Here is a 24,626-nt window from a genome sequence, read left to right as displayed (position 1 = left end):
AGAGGGCGTTGGGGAAAGAGTAGAATGCGTCTCCGCGGGCAGTATAGGACCATTACAGTGTGTATGTGAGACGCATGCTGACCAAGTTGGGTCTTCCGGCGTCAGTTATGTGTCAAGGAATGAATGGACACTGGTCCTGGCGGTGGTCACGGCAGGGGGAAGAAATAAAAAAAAAAAAAAAAAGGGGCAAGAAAAATTTCCCCTTCCACAGAAGACAAAAGGCTTCGGTATCCTCCTCACCCCCCTGTACAGAATAGTTGTTCCATAAGGACCGTCCATCCGAGTCATGGTCGCTAGTCCATAGAGAGAAGTTCAAGCAAGGGGGTATAAGTATGTTCAGGGTGTCTGGGTACGTTGTTTCGTGAAACATAGAGGGCTGCCGACCTGCGGAAATTCTGAAGATGGACAATGATACGAAGTCCAGACCCTCAGGGCCTATCTGGCCTTGCTCTCCTATGGGCGGGAGAAGCGGTGGGGCTCTGGCGGTCTCTCGGATCCCTCTGAGTCAGCGGCCTAGGGGACAGCGATCTGCGTCTCCGGATGTGGAAATCGTCCCGCACCGGTATGGCTTCCATCGAATTGGTTCTTGGCAATGGAGGGTTGCGGTAGACTCTGTACCAGTCTGGAAGATCCACCAGAGGGATTTGAAGAATGTTGCAGAATTCCCTGAGGTCCTCCGGGACTCTCAGATTAGCCGTTCTTCCTGCTGATGAGGCCGATAAGCAGAAGGGGAACTTCCAGCGATATTGGATCCCTTTGTGGCGGAGGACGTCCAGAAGTGGACGTAAATCTCTCCTATTTTGAAGGGTTATGGGGGATAGGTCTTGAAATATTTTAACCTCTGCCCCTTGGTAGTTTAGGTTACGGCGATCTCTGGCTCTACGCAGTATGTCCTCCTTCATTCTAAAGCTTGTCAGGCAGCAGATCACATCCCTGGGGGGATCTGTATCCCTACCCCTGGGTTTAAGCGCTCTATGCAGTCTTTCCCATTCTATAGGGGATTCAGGGGGTCTTCCCAGCAAGTCATTAAAAATCTGTACTGTCACTTGGGCCAGGTGGGCCTGATCAACAGATTCGGGGATGCCTTTACCCGGAGATTGTGGCGGCGTCCACGGTTGTCCAGATCTTCCACGTGTCTGTGGATATCTCTGAGCTGGCTGCTGTGGGTATGTGAGGCATGTTGCAGGTGCTGCATGGTAGTGTCATGGCAGGCCGTCGTTTCTTCCAGCTCCTCCATCCTTACGTGAAGAGACTGAATGTCCCTCCTGAGGTCAGTGATCACCGCTGTAAGGGATTCTTTAATATCCGCTGCCACCGCCCTGAGATCCTGCATATTAAGCGGGCGGGCAGCGGTAGCACTGGCTGTGGGAGAAGCTCCTCTGCTGTGTGATGGGCTGAGGCTAGATGCTCGTTGTTCCGAGTAGGCCCGAGGTGAAGCCGCGGCCTCACGTGATCGGGCCCGGAATATCTCCGGAATACTGCGGTCCGTGCCTCTCGGGGAGCGGGACCGCGACTGCGGTGACTTCCCCTTCAGTTTCCCCATTATATCGCTGATTGTAGCTCCTAAATGCGAACGGTGTAGCCTCCGGTGGAGAGAGCCCAAGGATCAGGCAGCCATCTCCATACGGCGCCAAGCCACGCCCCCCATTATTATTATATATATGTTAATATAATATTATTATTATAATTATTATTAATTAATTATTAATTATTAATGCCTTGTCCATGACCAAATGAGTCGCTACCTCATGGACAACAACCTTCTCGACCCCCTACAGTCTGGCTTCCGCCCACAACATTCTGCTGAAACTGCCCTACTAAAACTCACCAATGACCTACTAACTACTAAAACCAACGGCCACTACTCCATACTCATACTTTTAGACCTCTCTGCTGCCTTTGACACAGTTGATCACCTGCTCCTCCTCAGCAAATTACGCTCCCTTGGCCTCTGCGATTCTGCTTTATCCTGGTTTTCCTCCTACTTATCTCAGCGCACTTTCAGTGTCGCTTACAACTCCATCTCCTCTGCTCCCCTTCCTCTTTCTGTTGGGGTAGCCCAAGGTTCTGTCCTTGGGGCCCTCCTATTCTCGCTCTATACCTCTTCCCTGGGCCAGTTGATAAACTCCCATGGTTTCCAATACCACCTCTATGCCGACGACACCCAGATCTATCTCTCCACTCCTCAACTCACCCCCTCAATCTCCTCACAGATCTCCAACTTACTGAATGACATATCAGTATAGATGTCACACCACTTCCTCAAACTCAATCTTTCTAAAACTGAGCTTGTTATATTTCCTCCTTCACGATCACCCCCCCCCCCCCCCCCCCGTGACTTCACCATTAATATCAACAACACAACCATTAGACCCTCCACACATGCCAGGGTCCTGGGTGTAATCCTTGACTCTGACTTCTCCTTCAGCCCCCATATCCAATCACTGGCTAAATCCTGCCGCTTTCACCTCTGCAACATCTCCAGAATTCGACCCTTCCTGACTAATGGCACCACAAAGCAACTCGTTCACTCCTTGATTATTTCCCGCCTTGACTACTGCAACTCTCTACTTAATGGCCTACCCTTAAGCAGGCTATCCCACCTTCAGTCTATTATGAATGCTGCTGCTAGACTAATACACCTCACTAATCGTTCCGTGACTGCTGCCCCTCTCTGCCAATCCCTTCACTGGCTTCCCCTACCCCACCGTGTAAAATTCAAAATGCTAACCATAACATACAAAGCCATCCACAACATCACCCCCATCTACATCACCAACCTCATCTGCAGATATCGCCCAAATTGTCCCCTCCGCTCCTCCGAGGACCTCCTGCTTTCTAGCTCCCTTGTTACCTCCTCTCATGCTTGCCTTCAAGACTTCTCCAGAGCCTCTCCCATCCTCTGGAACTCCCTGCCCCAGTCTGTCCGCTCAGCCCCTAGCCTGTCCACCTTTAGGAGTTCCCTGAAAACTCATTTATTCAGGGAAGCCTATCCCACACCCACCTAACTGTCCCTGAGCCACCCCCATCAAATCATTTTCTGCAGCTATTACCTTTTGTACCACCACCCACTCCCTTTAGAATGTAAGCTCTATGAGCAGGGCCCTCCTTTACCTTTTTGTCTTGTACTGTAATTGTGTTGTCCCCCCTATACATTGTAAAGCGCTGCTTAAACTGTTGGCGCTATATAAATCGTGAATAATAATAATAATAATTCTTCTAGCATTATAAAGAACAGAAGAATGCGCTGCATCAAAAGATTGACAGAGTGACGAATGTGTGCTCTCTATTACGAACGCTCGTTTTACCAGAATGAGCGCTTCCGTCTCATACTTATTTCTGAGCATGCGTGATTTTTTGCATGCCAGAATTGCATAAAGACGATCGTATTATTGTATAGGAACTTTTCCAGACCGAAAAACATGCTTTCAATCTTTTGCTGACTGGAATTCTGCCAGCAAAAGATAGATAGAGCATATGTTACCGGCCTCAAAATGTGAATTAACAGAGCCGATGATTGTAGACGCGATGAGATAAGGTGATCAGCTTGGCGTGGACTGCAAAGAATCACACAAACAGCATGAGATATGACCACTGACTTTATGGCTGGAAGTAGTTTTATTTCCAGTGACATGATGTGTAGCCTTATATAGACTCTGTTTGTGTACCTTCTCTGCCATCTACTGGTTATTAATAGAATAGAAGGGACATGTTTAGAAATATATAAAAAAAAAATGAATATGTACTTTGCTTTGGGGTGTCTGTTTTGTGACCATATAAACCCCAGTCCGTCACACTCTCCCCTCCTTCAGTTAATGGCTCCCGACATTAAACTCAATTGGTATCTGAACACTATTTAGTGATTTAAGTAACCCAAATAGGTACTTGTTGCCACCAAGGAGCTACGTTAACTACCTGGCATGTCCTGGGAGTAGCTAGCATTGTAGGAGTTTGTATGGTGTGAATCTGACTTGGTATGTATCTTGGCTGACCTAGTGTGTCATATGTAAAGATCTCTTTAGGCTTAACTTGTCTGGTAGATCTTCTGACAGGAGTTGAGTCTTCTCCATCAACATCATTCTCCATTTGCATATCTTGGTTCACAGGTAAGTCTTGACTTAATGAGGGTAATTCTGCAGTGTCTAGTCCCACCATGTCTGTAGCCCAGATTTGGTCGCCAACTACTGTTCCATCATTTTGTTCTTGTTCAAGATTGGGTGTGGTAGTTGTAGGATAGAACTCTTCAGCAGAAACTCTTAATGGGATTTTCTGTACGTTTTGAGAGTTTGGTTGAGACACAATACAATCATGACTTTCTGTAGTCTCTGGTATATAAGGATAATACCATCTTTCTTCATCTGAACATTCCTCCTCCTGGTCCACATCCATTCTGGTATCCTTTCTGTTACTTGATTGTCTTTGTTTCATCGGTACTCTTGGAATGTGTCCTTCAATTGGTAGGTCATTTACTGGTAGTAAAAGATTTCTGTGCAGTACTCGAATAGTCTTTTTACCACTTACAGGCTGAATTTTGTACACAGGCCCATCTTTGATTCTTTCTACCACTTTGTGTACTGATTCTTCCCAGTATGAACGAAGTTTACCAGGTCCTCCTCTTTCAGAGAGATTTCCTACTAAGACCCGATCACCTGGTTGAAGAGGTGCTCCTTTTATCTTTTTGTCATAGTACTTCTTCCCTTTAGCAGATGATTTTTTGCTATTCTCAGATGCGATTTTGTAAGCTTCTTGCATTCTAGATGCCCATTTCTGAGTAAATGTTTGTTGACTTTCTGATTCCTTTTCCAAATTTAGGTTGAGCATTAGGTCAATTGGCAAACGAGGAGATCTTCCATACAATAGAAAGAATGGCGAGTATCCTGTGGCTTCATGCCTGGTGAAATTATATGCATGAACCATATGTGGAAGATGTTCTTTCCAATCTGACTTTTTCTCTTCCTCTAAGGTGCGAAGCATCTGTAACAAAGTACGGTTCAGTCTCTCCACTGGGTTACCCTGTGGATGGTATGGAGTAGTTCTTGAATGAGAAATCCCTGCCAATCGTTGCAATGTCTGAAATAAGTTGTTTTCAAACTCTCTTCCTTGGTCATGGTGGAGTTTCTCTGGATAGCCAAAACATGGTATGAAATCTTGAAAGATCTTTTCTGCCGCCGTTTTTCCAGATTTGTTCTTAGTTGGATACGCTTGTGCAAAGCGTGTGAAATTGTCAACTATTACAAGTATATACTCATATCCTCCTTTGCTTTTCTCCAAGTGAAGATAATCAATGGATACTAACTCCAAAGGTGAACTGGTAGTAATCGAACCCATAGGTGCTCTTTCGGTGATATTTGGACGCTTTTGTTTGATGCAGCTGCACTTCTTCAGCACATATTCATCAATGTCTTTTTGCATAAATGGCCAGTAAAATCGTTCACGTGCTAGGTGGGTTACCTTCTCAGTACCAATGTGACCCATGTCATCATGAAGATTTCTTAAGACCAATGGTTTTAACTTTTCTGGTAGAACTAGCTGTTTTCGGGTTCCAGAGTGTCGGTAGAGGATTCCTTCATCGACTCTGAGTTTATTCCATTCATGTATCAAACGTCTTGTTTTGCTGGTCATACTCTCCTTTTCTTTGTGGTTTGGAATCCAGTCGCTCTCCTTAAGCCAGACCACTTCTCTAATGTTGGTATCGTCTTGTTGTAATGCTCTGATATTCTCCTTTCAGTCATTGGGCAGATTGTCTGTCCTTTCAGCAATTCTTCGGCCACATCACTTTCTGAGTGAAGAGTCAATGAAGCCACCCATAATGCCTCTTCTTCGTCAACAGCTTTGTTCCCTTGCCACATAGCTGACACAACCTCAGATGGTACAAGCTCTGTGTACTCACTCAGATTCTTCGTGAGTTCCACTGGAAATCGTGACAGTGTATCTGCGTCTGCATTCTGTTTACCTGGCCTGTACTTGATATCGAAGTGGAAATCAGCCAACTCGCCAACCCAGCGATGACCCACAGCATTCAATCTGGCAGTACTCAATACATATGTCAATGGGTTGTTGTCTGTGTAAACGGTGAATGTTGGAGCGTAGTACAAGTAATCTCTGAATTTGTCACAGACTGCCCACTTGAGAGCTAAAAACTCAAGTTTACCAGAGTGAAGATGGTAATTTGCGCTCTGCTGGAGTCAATGTTCTGGAGCCAAACCCAATAACACAACGTTTTTCTCCTTGTCGTTGGTATAGTACAGCACCTAGGCCTTCATTGGAAGCATCAGTGTGTAAGACGAAGGGTCAGGCCGCGTACACACGGGCGGACTGTTCGCTCAACTTTGTCCGCTGAACAGTGTTTCAGCGGACAGTCCGCCCGTGTGTGGGCTTTCAGCGGACAGTTTCAGCGGACAGTTTCAGCGGACAGTTTGACGGACAAAGTCTTTCGGAAATTCCGAAAAACTGTCCGCTGAAACTTTGTTTGAGCGAACAGTCCGCCCGTGTGTAGGCTACTTTCGAAATGAGCAAACTGTTCCCGCTCGGAGGAAAGTCTGCTCATTTCGAGCGCGTGTGAAGGTAGGCGGGGCCCGCGACGTCTCCGTCGCGGGCTCCGCCGCCTGGAATGGACTTAAAGGGGAACCCCAACGCCGAAAAAAATCGGCGTGGGGGTCCCCCCAAAGTCCACAACAGACCCTTGTCCGAGCATGCTACCCGGCCGGCCAGGAAAGGGGGGCGAGCGAGCGCGCCCCCCCTCCTGAGCCGTACCAGGCCGCGTGCCCTCAACATGGGGGGTGCCTTGGGGAATGGGGGGCCGCGCGGCACCCCCAACCCAAAGCACCTTGTCCCCATGTTGATGAGGACAAGGGCCTCTTCCCGACAACCCTGGCCGTTGGTTGTCGGGGTCTGCGGGCGGGGGGCTTATCGGAATCCGGGAGCCCCCTTTAAGAAGGGGGCCCCCGGATACCGGCCCCCCACCCTATGTGAATGAGTATGGGGTACAATGTACCCCTACCCATTCACCTGTAAAATAAAAGTACCCAAAAAAAAAACACAACACACGAGAAAAAATATTTTATTGCACAGCTCCGGGGGTCTTCCGTCTTCGGGGGTCTTCTCGCCGGACTCCTCCGCTATCTTCGTGTAGCTCTTTTGCTAGCGGAGGAGTCCGGCTTTCTTCCTCCCCGCCGCCGGCCTCTTCTCCCGACTTCGGGGGTCTTGTCCCCCTCTTCGGTTCTTCTGCCAGGCCACCGCGCCTTCTTGTAGCTCTTTTGCAGGCGGTGGCCCGGTCTTCTGTCGCCGCCGCCTTCCGTTCTTCTGCCGGGCCACCGCGCCTTCTTATAGCTCTTTTGCAGGCGGTGGCCCGGTCTTCTGTCGCCGCTGTCGCCGTCGCCGCCTTCCGTTCTTCTTCTTCTTCTTGTTCTTCTTCTTCTTCTCCAGGAGATGTTGACACGTCGCTCTCTCCGGCCGGAATGCCAGAGCCGCCCTGCGCTGCCACTTATATAGTGACAATGGGGCGGTGTCACATGGTATATGTCACATGGGTTGGTCACATGGGTTGATGTCACATGGGGACTATGACATCGTAAGGGGGCGGGGTCACCATGTGACATCAACCCATGTGACCAACCCATGTGACATATACCATGTGACACCGCCCCATTGTCACTATATAAGTGGCAGCGCAGGGCGGCTCTGGCATTCCGGCCGGAGAGAGCGTCGTGTCAACATCTCCTGGAGAAGAAGAAGAAGAACAAGAAGAAGAAGAAGAACGGAAGGCAACGACGGCGACAGCGGCGACAGAAGACCGGGCCACCGCCTGCAAAAGAGCTATAAGAAGGCGCGGTGGCCCGGCAGAAGAACGGAAGGCGGCGGCGACAGAAGACCGGGCCACTGCCTGCAAAAGAGCTACAAGAAGGCGCGGTGGCCCGGCAGAAGAACCGAAGAGGGGGACAAGACCCCCGAAGTCGGGAGAAGAGGCCGGCGGCGGGGAGGAAGAAAGCCGGACTCCTCCGCTAGCAAAAGAGCTACACGAAGATAGCGGAGGAGTCCGGCGAGAAGACCCCCGAAGACGGAAGACCCCCGGAGCTGTGCAATAAAATATTTTTTCTCGTGTGTTGTGTTTTTTTTTGGGTACTTTTATTTTACAGGTGAATGGGTAGGGGTACATTGTACCCCATACTCATTCACATAGGGTGGGGGGCCGGTATCCGGGGGCTCCCGGATTCCGATAAGCCCCCCGCCCGCAGACCCCGACAACCAACGGCCAGGGTTGTCGGGAAGAGGCCCTTGTCCTCATCAACATGGGGACAAGGTGCTTTGGGGTGGGGGGGCCGCGCGGCCCCCCCTTCCCCAAGGCACCCCCCATGTTGAGGGCACGCGGCCTTGTACGGCTCAGGGGGGGGGGGGCGCGCTCGCTCGCCCCCCCTTTCCTGGCCGGCCGGGTAGCGTGCTCGGACAAGGGTCTGTTGTGGACTTTGGGGGAACCCCCACGCCGATTTTTTTCGGCGTTGGGTGTCCCTTTAAGTCCATTCCAGGCGGCGGTGCCCGCGACGTCTCCTTCGCGGGCCCCGCCTACCTGTACACGCGCTCGAAATGGGCGGACTTGCCTCCGCCTTACGTGGGCGAGTCCGTTCATTTCAAAAGTTGAGCGAACTGTTTGGTAAACAGTTCGCTGAAACAGTCCGCTCAAAAAGTGCCGTGTGTGGGCAAGTCCGCTCATGCAAATTTTGAGCGGACTGTTGCGGCAACTGTTTGACGAACAAAGTTTCAGCGAACAGTCCCCGCGTGTGTACGCGGCCTCAGTCAAAATCAGGGTATGCTAGAATTGGTGGATTAATTAGCATGTCCACCAGTCTGGATACTACAGCTTGATGTTTGAGTGTCCATTGAATCAGTGTTTTAGATGGCACTTGTGCTTTGTTCCCGTTTTTCTTTGTAGATTCCCTCCGATTGTTTTTGGGGATGTATGTAGCAGATTCTTTCTCAGTGTTCTGCAAAAGTTCATACAGTGGTTTAGCAAGTCGAGAGAAATCTTGAATGAAGGACCTGTAGTAGCTCAGGAATCCTAACAAAGATCTGACTCCTCCCACTGTTTTTGGTTCTTTCCTTTTCAAATGTAATACCGCTTCAAGATCTTTTGGGTCAATTTTTATGCCTTCTTCTGACACCATTCGTCCAAGGTATCGAATCTGTCGTTTAAAGAGTTCACACTTCTTCGGTCTAAGTTTGATACCATGCTCACGCATTCGACTAAGCACTTGCCTAATATCATTGACATGCTCCTGAAAAGTTTTGGAGTAGCAAAGTACGTCATCCAAGTATGGAGAACAAAATTTTTCTCTGATGCCCTCTAATACATTCTCCATGCATCTCTGAAAAGCTGCTGGGGCATTCGTTAATCCAAATGGAATACGGTTCCACTCCAGGAGTCCCCAGGGGGTGCTGAAAGCCGTCAGATGTCTGGAGTCTCCATGCACAAAGCCTTGATGATACGCACTACCCTGGTCCAGGATTGAGAACCACGTAAATCCTCCTAAGCTATCCAGCAGATCTTGTATTCTGGGTAGTGGATGTCTATCTGGGATAGTCTTTCGGTTTAACTCCCTAAAGTCAACACATAGTCGTAGGCTACTGTCCTTCTTTCGAACACAAACAACTGGTGATGAGTACGCGGAAGAAGATTTTGTTACCCAACCTCGGTCAAGAAGGTTTTGGATATATTCTTTCACTTCTTTGTATAGGGGTTTCGGTATCGAATTGTAGCATTTCTGGACAGGAGTTTCATCTTTCAGATTTATCCTCAGTTTCAGGTTAGGGATGCATCCTATGTCTCCCTCATTTTGAGCAAAGACATCTGATTCATCATATAACATTTGTCTCGCTATCTCCTGTTCTTCTTCTGAGAGATCTTCCAAATTGACAGGTGGGTGCCACTTAACAGATTTGTTAGTGGGTAGCTGATTTCCAGTGTCCACTTGATTCAACTGGTTTACATGAAACACCCTTTTCTTCTGGTCAATTCCCTTTCCATCGTCTTTGTTTGGAGACAATGGTAGAATCTCAGCTGCTGGAGAAATGGTACCCAATACTGTTCTGGGTGGAAGGTAGATGTCATGTTGAGCACGGTTCAGTATAGGTATCTTCACCAGTTTAGAGAACCCATTTGGCACATCTACCACTGAAGGAAATAGTTCAAGTCCTTCCTCGACTGGATATTCGGGAAGTGGTTCAAATGGCATGATTCCTCCTTTCGGCCACGCTCTAATTCTGCATTTGACTTCACAGAGCTCGCCTCCTTTAATCTGGAGTCCCTTCTTCCCCACTTTGACCATACGACTATCGAATATTTCTCCTGGGTCAGTTGCTTGACTGACAGCATTGACAATGTTATTCGCTACACTCTGTCTTACTTTCATAGCTTCACTCAGCAAGATAGTCAGGTTTTGGGTGCTGTTTGGTCGGTCACGGTTTTCTCTGATCAATTCTTCGATAACATTAAACCCAAGAATTGGATTGTCATTACAGCAGTCACTCACCAGCATTGGTACATAAATGGCTGAGTTTCCATGTCCACTACTTTTGAATTCCAGGCAGACTTCAATCCATCCAATGTATGGAAAGAGAGAACCATTTGCAGCTGTAATGGATAAGTTGTCATCACAAAGTAAATCTTGTATGTGCCTAATGGAGACACTGGGTAGAAACTTTTCTAACCATGCCTTCCCGACAATGCTGACCTGAGCTCCTGTATCCATCAACATGTCAACCGGAACACCATTCATCTGACATGACAGTAGGCATTTTCCTCCAATTAATTGTGCTACGTGTTGTTTGGAGAATCCATTCTCTTTTGGGAGTGTTCTAATTGACTGGTGGGTGAATACCCTGTTTACCTTAGCATGGGACAGATCATTTGAGGTGGTCACTGGTTGTCCCTTTCCCAGTGACCGTCTGTCGTTTCCCGACTGCCTTCTTTTCTTCAAGCAATCAACCGCTCTGTGTCCTGTCCAACCACAGTAGAAACAATGGTAGCAGTTCTGACTCTCTCGTTTAATGCAATCATCACACCTGGGCTTGCAGTGAGTTGTATCTGGAACTTGAACATTGGTTAGTGGCTTAGTCATTTGGTTTCCAACAATAGGAGTTAGCTTCATCATCTTTTCCAGGTTCTTTGTGAGAGCAGAGACCTGTGTTGTTAGTTCCATTAATGCAGTGTGATTTGCTTTAACATCTCCCTCAACTCTCTTTTGCAAGGTGTCTTTTTCACTATTCCCTGGTGTCTGGGATGAATGAACAGTAATAGGTTTATGTTTAGGTGCACTGTTTAAGCGTCTCTGCCTTTCTGTTTCCTCATCAACTGATCTGGTGACCTGCTCTATGATAAAGTCATCCGTTACTGTCAAATCAGACACATAAGGCTTGATATCTCGTCTAACATTAGAATTTTTCTCATTTAGTCCCTGATACAGTGTATGAAGGAATATGCCTTGCACCAGTTTTTTGTCATAGTTAAGCTCTCGCCTATCATGTTGTGATGTAGACAGAACTTTTTGTTTTAACCCCACTAGCCTGTAAACAAATTGTTGTGCTGTTTCTCTTTCTTGCTGGGTAGCATTGCTAAGGTCCTGAAATAACTCATTACCACTTCGTTCTCTCATATGTGACTTCAAAAACCTTTTCAATTCAGCAACAGTAAGATCATCTTTGTCAGTCAACATATCTTTAAAATTACCAGGTTTGATTATTCTCAACACTGTGCGTATAATTTCAGATTCAGGGAATTTTTCTGTTAGACCCTCGTCAATTTGTCTGCACACGCTACTGTAACTCATGTGCGAACCATGATCTGAAATTACACCACCATGCATTTTAAATTCTCTACGTGGCAATAAAGCAACAACATCAGTTAATATCACCACCTCCGATACCTGTTCAGTCCTTGCAGTCCCACTACTTATTTTTTTTGCAGCGGTTGCAATGTCCACAGTTGGTGTACTTTCCTTGTTAAGTTTTAGTTCATTGATCTTGTCTTGGATAATGAGTAGGTAAGACATACCTTGATCTTCCAACTTTTCCAGCTGATCACTTCTCAAGTAGTCTTCAATAAATTCAACAAGTTCCATTTCGTTGGTACCAGTCACTGATGGAACGTCCACGTCTCTTTCATCTTCCAGCGTAATAGCGAGGCTATGCAGCTGTTCTTCATTAAGCAGATGAATTTGTTTCCGGATATCCCACATCAGCGCACGATGAGGAGACGCCATCTCTGTTGCAATCTGAAGACTTGCACTCACAAGGCAGATGACTCTCACGACTCTCCTTGTAGCTCTGTAGCAGGCTCACGCTTGTCTCGCGCTTCCCTCTCACTGGTAACACAACGAATCCCGGCACACGAGCCCCCAAAATGTTACCGGCCTCAAAATGTGAATTAAGAGAGCCGATGATTGTAGACGCAATGAGATAAGGTGATCAGCTTGGCGTGGACTGCAAAGAATTACACAAACAGCATGAGATATGACCACTGACTTTATGGCTGGAAGTAGTTTTATTTCCAGTCACATGGTGTGTAGCCTTATATACAGTGGTGTGAAAAAGTGTTTGCCCCCTTCCTCATCTCCTGTTCCTTTGCATGTTTGTCACACTTAAGTGTTTCGGAACATCAAACCAATTTAAACAATAGTCAAGGACAACACAAGTAAACACAAAATGCAATTTGTAAATGAAGGTGTTTATTATTAAAGGTGAAAAAAAATCCAAACCATCATGGCCCTGTGTGAAAAAGTGATTGCCCCCCTTGTTAAAACATACTATAACTGTGGTTGTCCACACCTGAGTTCAATTTCTCTAGCCACACCCAGGCCTGATTATTGCCACACCTGTTCACAATCAAGGCATCACTTAAATAGGAGCTGCTTGACACAGTAAGGTCCACCAGAAGATCCTTAAAAGCTACACATCATGCCGAGAGCCAAAGAAATTCAGGAACAATTGAGAAAGAAAGTAATTGAGATCTATCAGTCTGGAAAGGGTTATAAAGCCATTTCCAAAGCTTTGGGAATCCAGTGAACCACAGTGAGAGCCATTATCCACAAATGGCGAAGACATGGAACAGTGGTGAACCTTCCCAGGAGTGGCCGGCCGCCCAAAATTACCCCAAGAGCGCAGCGACGACTCATCCAAGAGGTCACAAAAGACCCCACAACAACGTCCAAGGAACTGCAGGCCTCACTTGCCTCAGTTAAGGTCAGCGTTCATGCCTCCACCATCAGGAAAAGACTGGGCAAAAATGGCCTGCATGGCAGAGTTCCAAGGAGAAAACCACTGCTGAGCAAAAAGAACATCAAAGCTCGTCTCAATTTCTCCACAACACATCTTGATGATCCCCAAGACTTTTGGGACAACATTCTGTGGACCGATGAGACAAAAGTGGAACTCTTTGGAAGGTGTGTGTCCAAGTATATCTGGCGTAGAAGGAACACTGCATTTCATAAAAAGAACATTATACCAACAGTAAAATATGGTGGTGGTAGTGTGATGGTCTGGGGCTGTTTTGCTGCTTCAGGACCTGGAAGACTTGCCGTGATAAAAGGAACTATGAATTCTGCTGTCTACCAAGAGATCCTGAAGGAGAATGTCCGACCATCTGTTCGTGTACTCAAGCTGAAACGAACTTGGGTTCTGCAGCAGGACAATGATCCTAAACACACCAGCAAGTCCACCACCGAATGGCTGAAGAAAAACAAAATGAAGACTTTGGAGTGGCCTAGCCAAAGTCCTGACCTGAATCCTATTGAGATGTTGTGGTATGACCTTAAAAAGGCCGTTCATGCTCGAAAACCCTCTAATGTAACTGAATTAGGACAATTCTGCAAAGATGAGTGGGCCAAAATTCCTCCAGGACGCTGTAAAAGCCTCATTGCACATTATCGCAAACGCTTGGCTGCAGTTGTTGCTTCTAAGGGTGGCCCAACCAGTTATTAGGTTTAGGGGGCAATCACTTTTTCACACAGGGCCATGATGGTTTGGATTTTTTTTCACCTTTAATAATAAACACCTTCATTTACAAATTGCATTTTGTGTTTACTTGTGTTGTCCTTGACTATTGTTTAAATTGGTTTGATGTTCCGAAACACTTAAGTGTGACAAACATGCAAAGGAACAGGAAATGAGGAAGGGGGCAAACACTTTTTCACACCACTGTAGACTCTGTTTGTGTACCTTCTCTGCCATCTACTGGTTATTAATAGAATAGAAGGGACATGTTTAGAAATATATAAAAAAAAAAGGAATATGTACTTTGCTTTGGGGTGTCTGTTTTGTGACCATATAAACCCCAGTCCGTCACACATACACACGGTTGCATTTTCCGACAAAAAGCTCTCATCTGAGTTTTGCCGATGGAATTTCCGATCGTGTGTACAAGCGCTGAGAGGATTTCACTGAGTGTGAGGTAACAGGGGGAGAGGATGAAGCTAGTGCCCTGTTCATCAATGGAAGCCCTTTGAGTGCCTACTATACTTACTGAAGTGTGTAATATAATTGTTGCCACATTATTCCTTTTGTGTGGAGCATCAATGCATTTATAATTACATTGGAGGTCTATTTATCCATATTTTCACCCAAGAGTCACACAACTTTCTCCCAGGAGTCATAGATTTTTCAACTGAATCCGATATCAAAATGTTTGACTGTTGGGTGTATCCTGGACCCCTGAGTGTTATGAACTCACCCCAGCTCAAAAATAATTATATTTTCCAATGGTGCTTGTAGATTGGAGCATCAGTTTCAATAACTACCTCTCAAACAAGGCCGCAGCACGGAGTTTGGCAGAGATACCTTGCCATTAGAAGAATACAAAAAGCCACTGGGTTATATTATTTGAACTTCACAAAACACCTGACCCAGCCTAAAGCTCATTGTTCACCAGCAACCAGATTTGATGTTAACAATGGAAGGCTTTCTTTTTCTCTGACCTCTTTATATAATTGCTGAGCCATAACAGTTCTGCATGGAAAAAGCACAGGGTGATCTAACTTAGCTTTTCATAGGTTTCTGAAAATTGGGATTTCAAAAACGTGCATGGCAATCTTGTGTTACTATTATTTCAATGCTGACATGTTCCTCCTGACTGTTTTTATAATATGATCAGCGTTGTAATAGATTTCATTACTAGAAGACTTCATTCTGCCTGTGTGCAGTAGTAATTAACTTAACCAATTAAATAAGCACTGTACAAACACGCTGTACTATTAATAATATTGTTAGCCTATGATTGATACATTATTGCCGCTATTAATACCTGGTCATGGCAGTCTTTGCTGATTGAATTCATACTGGGAATAGTCTGCTGAAAGAGGTAAAAGCAAACATGTTCATGGTCTGTGAGCTCACATAATAAAATACTGATCCATTAACAAACTTCTAGGTAAGGCACAAATTGTATGATATCACCATAGGCCTAGTATAATTACAGTATCCTCTTTCTATCCCGACCTCATGGCTCTCCTGGCCTGGGGCCTGTGTCGCATGGTTCTGCATCTGGGGGCTGGCTGGCCTGAGGCTTTGCAATTGAGAGTGTAGGCACAGGAATGTCTTGGGGCCTGCTGATCCAGGGGTGGTCCTATGCTGTCTCGCCTGCAGGGAGAAGCCAAGAAAACTGGAGGATCCAGGGAAAGACTTCTCAGATGGAGGACCGAGCGCAAGGCTGGTGTGTCTGGAGGAGCCTGGAAACTCAGTTGGAAGTCGCAACCCGGATCAATATCCTTACAGTATCGCCGGGTCGGCTGAAAGAATCTTTTACTGTATGGTAGTTCTTCTAAAACTCTCAAAATCTCTAAGTTCAATTGACAAGTCTGTGGCAGAGACTTTGTCGAGCATCTCATCGGCTGCTAGGTCAAGTGGTCAAGTGAGAGGGGCCTATCCGATGATTGCTGGATCTAGTCTGTGGAGCTGTTTGTCCTCTGGATCTGGCTCATACCACTAACCTGCAATTACTAGGTACCTGAACTCCCCTTTATCCTCTAACCCTCTGTTGAAGGACTGTGTTTTCTTTCTTTCTTTTGTGTTATTCCTAAATAAATCTTCAAAAAGGACTAAGTGTCGGATCTATCATAATTTGGGCTACTTTCCAACGGGACCCCTCTAAGTCCAGGGTCGGAAATTCAGACGGAAAATGTCCAATCGGACCGTGTTGTCAGATAATCCGACCGTGTGTGGGCTCCATCTGACTTTTTCCGTCGGAATGTCTGACCAACAAAGTTTGAGAGCTGGATATAAAATTTTCCGACAACATGATCCAGTCGGACTTTGTCTGATTGTTTGTAGAGAATTCCGATCAGACAAAGTCCCACGCATGCTCAGATCAAATTATGAGACCAAAGCTATTGGCTACTAGCCTGAACGCAGTCCTGTCGTAATGAATGAACGTCATCACGTTCCGAACGATCAGATTTTACGACAACTTTGTCCAACCGTGTGTATGCAACACCAGTTTTGGACAAAATCCGTCGGAAAAAAACTGACGGATTTTGTTGTCGGAATGTCCAACCTTGTGTACAAGGGCTAAGACGAAGAGGCAAGCAGGTGAGGTAACGTTAAGCCCAAATAAAACCAGCAGCTCCTTCGGGGGTTAGTGCTACATATATATATATATATATATATATATATATATATATATATATATATATATATATTGTACAGGACACTGGGAGTGTGTGCTGGATGGCAGGTATATTGCACCAATATTTGAGTTGGGGTCCCTTAAAGGGGGACAGTTTTGGAGACATGGCTATACTCAGGGGTTCTCACCCATGCAGGTGTACTGGGAAGGGTGGGGGGGGGGATTTGGCTAGAGAGAGGACTGATCCCCAGTACTATCTAGTTCAATAAGTCCATATTAGGGACCCAGGATTTCCGAGGTTTGAAGAAGGCTGGGAAGGCGTCTCTTAAAGTGATCTTAAACCAAAAATCAAAAATGTAATATATTGCAGCTTACCAATCCTTTGACGTGGTGGCTGCACTCTTTTTTTTTTTTTTACTCTGTTTTCACCTGGTGATCTAGCTGGCAACACATCTCCTGTATTTACCCCTACTCTGAATGAAGAAGCACATGGGGGACCTTTGGACAGCAGCATTATCAGTTTGGGGGGGGGTGATCACTTTAGTAGCAGATTTCGTTACACTAACAAATTGAAGCCAAGCTCCAGCTCACACTGTAGTTACATAAGCAGTTACAGCAAGAGTTTTTTTTCGGAATAAAGGTTTTACATGAATAAATAAAAGCTGATTATTGGAAGCACCCCTGTCACTGACAAATGATTTGTCCCAACACTCTAACTGCTACATTTGCAGGAGAACTTGTTCTGTTAAAAAAACAACAGACTCACTGGTTGGATCACTAGGGGAAAATAAAGGAAAGCAAGCCTAACAAAGAAAACACATGCAGCCATCACAATCTAAGAATTGGTAAGCTGCAATAGAGTAAATGCGTGCTCTGCATTTTAATATTTGCCACTTTAAAGGGACTTACTATTACAGACTGCAATAAAATAAATAAGATTGCGCTATGGACAAATTCTACCTGTTCACTACACAGGTTAGGAGGAAAACTGAGCGAGATCAAGTAAAATAAAAATAAAATAAAAATAAAAATAAATAAAAGTGAACTCCAAAGGTTAAAGCTGCCTGTGCTTGAAACCTATCCCTGGAAGTAGGGGTAGGCTGGAAATCTGAAGTAAGAATTGAGCTTTGGCGCTAAAACCTTTTTCTTATATTTTTACGTGCACTGTGGGTGCCAAAATTATGTATATGTGTGAAGTGATCTGTAGTCTCTGCTAATGATCTAAATAATTATTGTGAAATAATGTGGGAATCTCCTAAAATCCACTGTATACGTGATGTCTACCAAAATACGTGTGTTGAAAGGAAAAAATAAAGAGAGAAAAAAAAAAAAAAAAGGAGAAAACAAAATGTGTATCTGTTAACTTGCAGCTCAAAAATACACATATGTTGCAAGAAAATAGTGGATGAGTCGCATGAAGATAAACAATTAAAAATGATAATAATACATGCGTGCTTAGTGATCATACGCAAACCATAAACCAATGTCTATAATATATGCTCTATGTTCAGAATCCTCAAAAGTGACAGTCAAAAAACGTTTGTAAAAGTACCAAGGAAAAATGAAAAGTAAAAAATAAAAAATAAAAAAATATAAAAATTAAAAAAATTCTTTCACTGTCCAACAGAAATTTGTTCAAAATCGCATCATTTAGTTGCTGGAAAACGCATGGAATTTCTGTCAGGTGAGGGGGGTAGAGCAAGGTGACTAGTGCAGAAGGGTTAAATGCATTCCTCTCCGGTGCGCCACTCTGTGTTAAAAAAGGGTGTATATATGCGCTCACCAGATCAAGAACCCACAAGGGGTTAACCGAGCAGTCACAGTATGAGCCACTGTGCAGCTTTCCTTGGGCTCTGCTTCTGCTGTGCTGGGGGAATGCTTTTACACTTTTCCTTCCACAAATGGTCCGTTTAGCAATTAAACATAGGAGGAAACAGAAGTACAACCATAGTGCAATACTGTTGTTCAATGATTTATTTGTTTAAAAGTTAGGTTACTCACAATGTCCACTAAAGACAAATTAAAAGTAACTGCGCCGGCGTTGCTGCTTGTATACCGATATGAGGTGCACGTCCTAGGCCACGCCCTACGTGTTTCGTCAGAGCGATGTCATCTGGAGCGGCCATGTTGGTGCACCCTCACGTTTATATAGGGTGCAGTGCTCTTCTGCGCTTGCGCGATGTATTAGCGCCATTTTAACTGTGGGAATGCCCTACCCGAGCCGCTGTGTGTCTATTACGTGCTGTATGCTCCCTGATAACAGCACAAACTTAGAAAAAAACTTTTTGGTTATTGCGGACACGGGATATAATGTATTATTCAGCTATGGAGCATATTTTATATCCCCTTATGCCAGTACCAATAAAAACGTTTTTGCTATTATGGGCTCAGGGCATAGTGAATTGTTAAGCTGTAGAGCACTGCAGTCCACTTGTTAGATACCGGTATACTATAGGGGGATTTGACAACAACTATGCACAGATCTAATTAAAAAAATAAAATTAAAAAAATATACATAAAAATTATGTGAAAAAGGGTGTGTATAAAAAGCTATATAAAAGCTACATTAATAAAAATGGTAATTCCTACTACCTAATACATATGACCCCTGCCAATCTATTACTGTACAGGGTTCCATCTGTATTTTTGGATGTGAATTATAATTAAAACACAAATTAAAACACAAATTATATCAGACCATATAATCACTTCCCTGATACGTGAATATACTCCTGGAGAAATAAAATAAAATAAAATGAAGTAAAATGAAAGGAAAGCGAAGAAGGGGAAATAGATGGAACAAGCTGGAAGCATGAGTGTATGTATATATATATATATGCATTTATGTCTGCACATCCCTACATCAATCTGTTGACTCAGATGGATGGATATGAAGAGAAATTACAGGTGAGATAAAGGAAGTGTCGGTATCCATTCTTTTTCAGAATCGTTTCCTTGAAGGAATGGTGAAAATAAAATAAAAGAGATGGTGAAGATAGAATTAAAAATGTAGTAAAAGGAAACTGGCAATAAGAATAGGCATAAAACGAAAGCCAGTATATACGTATGTATGCTGTTCTCATTTGAGGGCATATCTGTATAACCTCTGATAATATATGTGCACCCTCTTGTAGGGGCCAGAACTATTTGGTGGGTCCTTTAGCTATGATGCCACAACTTAATGGGAGAAGCCTACTTGGTTACGGGTCGACTGTTATACTATGATTTTATGGATATAAACAGTCCTACCTTAAATGGGTAATGTATATTCTAGAGTTGGGACAGGGGGAGTTTTAAAAATTGGTCAAAAAGCAATTCAAATCCAACTCCACGTTCATTCCCTGTGGTTGGAGGGTATCTAAATTGTATATCCATTTGGTCCATTTTTTAATTTTAATTTTTTTATTTTTTATTTTTTACTTTTCATTTTTCCTTGGTACTTTTACAAACGTTTTTTGACTGTCACTTTTGAGGATTCTGAACATAGAGCATATATTATAGACATTGGTTTATGGTTTGCGTATGATCACTAAGCACGCATGTATTATTATCATTTTTAATTGTTTATCTTCATGCGACTCATCCACTATTTTCTTGCAACATATGTGTATTTTTGAGCTGCAAGTTAGATACACATTTTGTTTTCTCCTTTTTTTTTTTTTTTTTTCTCTCTTTATTTTTTCCTTTCAACACACGTATTTTGGTAGACATCACGTATACAGTGGATTTTAGGAGATTCCCACATTATTTCACAATAATTATTTAGATCATTAGCAGAGACTACAGATCACTTCACACATATACATAATTTTGGCACCCACAGTGCACGTAAAAATATAAGAAAAAGGTTTTAGCTACTATTACAGACTACCTGTCTTATTTTTGTACTCATTTTTGGATATCCTGTATCTCTAAATCCTCTCGCCTAGAATTGAGTTCACTAATAAAAGTTAAAAAGACTGAAGCAACTTACTTTCTCCCCATCATAAACCAAGAATCACATAGGAGGTCATTCCACATCACCCCAAGAGTAGGCGTACTATATATATATTTATCTAAAACTTTTGAAAAGGCAATATATTCCTTTATATGCTAAACAATACATTTTGTAAAACCTAAAATAGAGGGATTAGGTAACTAAAATACTTTTTTTTTTTTTTTATATATAAGGTACTCTACGCAGGAAAAAAAAAAAAGCTTTAAGCACTGCAGTACAGGAGATCCCCCCCTACAGTTTTAATGATGCTGAGCACCATTCAACCTAGAAGAGCAACATGGTTAATTGCGCTCTAATAGAAACATGTTTTATGTTACACATAACCTCAGAGAATAGCAGTAGATCACTGGATCTTACATTTCATTCCATCTAGGATGCCAAACTTTGCTTTCTTGGAAATTACAAACTTTGTAAAAGAAACTACTGTGCTAGGAGTGGAAACTGTCTAACTGGGCCAGAAACGAAAAAATGCTCATGGCACCGTCATTACTGATTTTTTATCTGAACAAGGAGTATTACAGTTTTTACATGTTAGAAGCAAGAGTATAAACGTGTTTTAATTTATTGATATCGTTTTTAAGTTTATTTATCTGCAGAGGTAACATGTCTATACAAATAAAGTCCTTTCCTCTTAGGGTGGCCACAGATGGTTAGAGATTTCCCAGGAACAACAGGGGAGAAGATGTTCGCCATCACTGGGCAAGTCGTAGGAACTCTATAATCCCTTATGATTGTCACTTGATGGTCATTATAGTATTTTGTGATCTACTTAGATCAGTATGTGAACCCTTTTGGAATGATATGGATTTCTGCACAATTTGGTCATAAAATGTGATCCGATCTTCATCTAAGTCACAACAATAGACAAGCACAGTCTGCTTAAACTAATAACACACAAAGAATTAAATGTTACCATGTTTTTATTGAACACGCCATGTAAACATTCACAGTGCAGGTGGAAAAAGTATGTGAACCCTTTGATTTAATAACTAGTTGAACCTCATTTGGCAGCAATAACTTCAACCAAACGTTTCCTGTAGTTGCAGATCAGATGTGCACAACGGTCAGGAGTAATTATTGACCATTCCTCTTTACAGAACTGTTTCAGTTCAGCAATGTTCTTGGGATGTCTGATGTGAATCGCTTTCTTGAGGTCATGCCACAGCATCTCAATCGGGTTGAGGTCAGGACTCTGACTGGGCACTCCAGAAGGCGTATTCTGTTGTTTATTTACTTCTATGCTTTGGGTCGTTGTCCTGTTGCAGCACCCATCTTCTGTTGAGCTTCAGCTGGTGGACAGATGGCCTTAAGTTCTCCTGCAAAATGTCTTGATAAACTTGGGAATTCATTTTTCCTTCAATGATAGCAATCCGTCCAGGCCCTGACACAGCAATGCAGCCCCAAACCATGATGGCCCCACCCCACTTCACAGTTGGGATGAGGTTTTGATGTTGGTTTGCTGTGCCTCTTTTTTTTCACACATAGTGTTGTGTGTTTCTTCCAAACAGCTCAACTTGGTTTCATCTGTCCACAGAATATTTTGCCAGTACTGCTGTGGAACATCCAGGTGTTCTTGTGCAAACTGTAAATGTGCAGCATTTTTATTTTTTTGGACAGCAGTGGCTTTCTCTGTGGTATCCTCCCATTAAATCCATTCGTGTTTAGTGTTTTATGTATCTTATGCCGCGTACACACGGGTGGACTGTATGGCGTACTTAGTCCGTCATACAATCCGACGGACAGTCCGTCATACTTTCGACTGAACGGACTTGACCACACACAGATGCACAAACAGTCCGTCGAAAGCTTGCGCGATGACGTGTACAGCACGTACGACGGGACTAGAAATAGGAAGTCGAATACACAGCAAAGCACCCTTCCGCCGTGTAAATCCTTTCTGAGCATGCGCCATTCTTAGTCCGTCGAACTAGCCTACTGACGAGCGGATTGTCCGCTGAAACCAAAGTACGACGGACAGAATTTCGAAAAATCCGAAATACTTAGTACGCCAGACTGCACGCTGAAAAAGTCCGCTGAAGCCCACACACGAGCGGACTGTCCGCTGAAATGTGTTTCGACGGACTAAGTACGCCATACAGTCCGCCCGTGTGTACGCGCCATTAGATTCGCTAACAGGGATGTTAGCATATGCCAGAGACTTTTGTAAGTCTTTAGCTGACACTCTAAGATTCTTCTTCACCTCATTGAGCAGTCTGCACTGTGCTCTTGCAGTCATCTTTACAGGATGCCCACTCCTAGGGAGAGTAGCAGCAGTGCTGAACTTTCTCCATTCATAGACAATTTGTCTTACCATGGACTGATAAATAGCAAGGCTCTTGGAGATACCTTTATAACCCTTTCTAGCTTCATGCAAGTCAACCATGCTTAATCGTAGGTCTTCTGAGAGCTCATTTGTGTGAGGCATCATTCACAGCAGGCAATGATTCTTGTGAAAAGCAAACCCAGAACTGGTGTGTGTTTTTTATAGGGCAGGGCAGCTGTAACCAACACCTCCAATCTCATCTCATTGATTGGACTCCAGTTGTCTGACACCTCACTCCAATTACCTTTTGGAGATCTCATTAGTCTAAGGCAGTGTTCTCAACCTTTTTTACCTTGGAGGAGCCCCTGTCAAAAAGTTTGAGATCTCGAGGAACCCCTGAAATAATGTTCACATCTACAGCTCACAGAACATTGGTATGATCAGCGAGCTGTTGATAACAAAAAATATTTGTAGAAATAGCATTAAATAAAATAATAAATATTAAAACGTACCTATTTAATGTGAAACTCGTGCTTTCTTTTCCTGCAGAGTTGATCCATTCAGAGCACATTACAGGGGACATTACATGGGGCAGGGGACATGACAGGGGACATTACATGGGACAGGGGACATTACATGGGGCATGGGACATTACATGGGGCAGAGCACATTACATGCGACAGGAAACATGACAGAGAATCTTACATAGGGCAGGGCACATGACAGAGCACATTACATGGGACAGGGCACATGACAGGGGACATTACATGGGGCAGATCACATTACATGGGGCAGGGAACATTACATGGGACAGGGCACATAGCACATGACAGAGCACATTACATGGAACAGGGCACATGACAGGGGACATTACATGGGGCAGGGCACATGACAGGGGGTAGAGCACATTACATGGGATAGGGCACCTGACAGGGCACATTACACGGGGCAGGACACATTACATGGGGCAGGGCACACGACAGGGCACATTATATGGGACAGGGCACATTACATAGGACAGGGAACATTACATGGGACATTGCATCGGACAGGGTACATTACATGGGACATTACATGGGGCAGGGCACATTACATGGGACAGAGCACATGACAGGGCACATTACATGGGACAGGGCACATTACATGGGGCAGAGCACATGACAGGGCATATTACATGGGGCAGAGCACATTATATAGGACAGGGCACATTACATGGGACAGGGCACATTACATGGGGCAGAGCACATGACAGGGCACATTACATGGGGCAGAGCACATTACATGGGGCAGGGCACATGACATGGGGCAGGGCACATGACAGGGCACATTACATGGGGCAGGGCACATGACAGGATGCATCACATGGGACAGGGCACATTACATGGGGCAGAGCACATTACATGGGACAGGGCACATGACAGGGCACATTACATGGGACAGGGTACATTACGAGGGACATTACGAGGGACATTACATGGGACGGGACACATTACATGGGACAGGGCACATTACATGGGACATTACATGGGGCAGGGCACATGCCAGGGCACATTACATGGGACAGGGCACATTACATGGGGCAGAGCACATGACAGAGCACATTACATGGGACAGGGCACATGACAGGGGACATTAACTGGGGCAGGGCACATTGGGGCAGAGCACATTACATGGGACAGGGCACATTACATGGGGCAGAGCACATTACATGGGACAGGGCACATTACATGGGACATTACATGGGGCAAGGCACATTACAT

Source organism: Lithobates pipiens, unplaced genomic scaffold, assembly GCF_037356315.1.
Source record: "Lithobates pipiens isolate NorthernLeopardFrog02 unplaced genomic scaffold, aLitPip1_a1.2 Scaffold_19, whole genome shotgun sequence".
In the NCBI taxonomy this organism is placed as follows: domain Eukaryota; kingdom Metazoa; phylum Chordata; class Amphibia; order Anura; family Ranidae; genus Lithobates; species Lithobates pipiens.
This window is presented reverse-complemented; position numbering follows the sequence as displayed.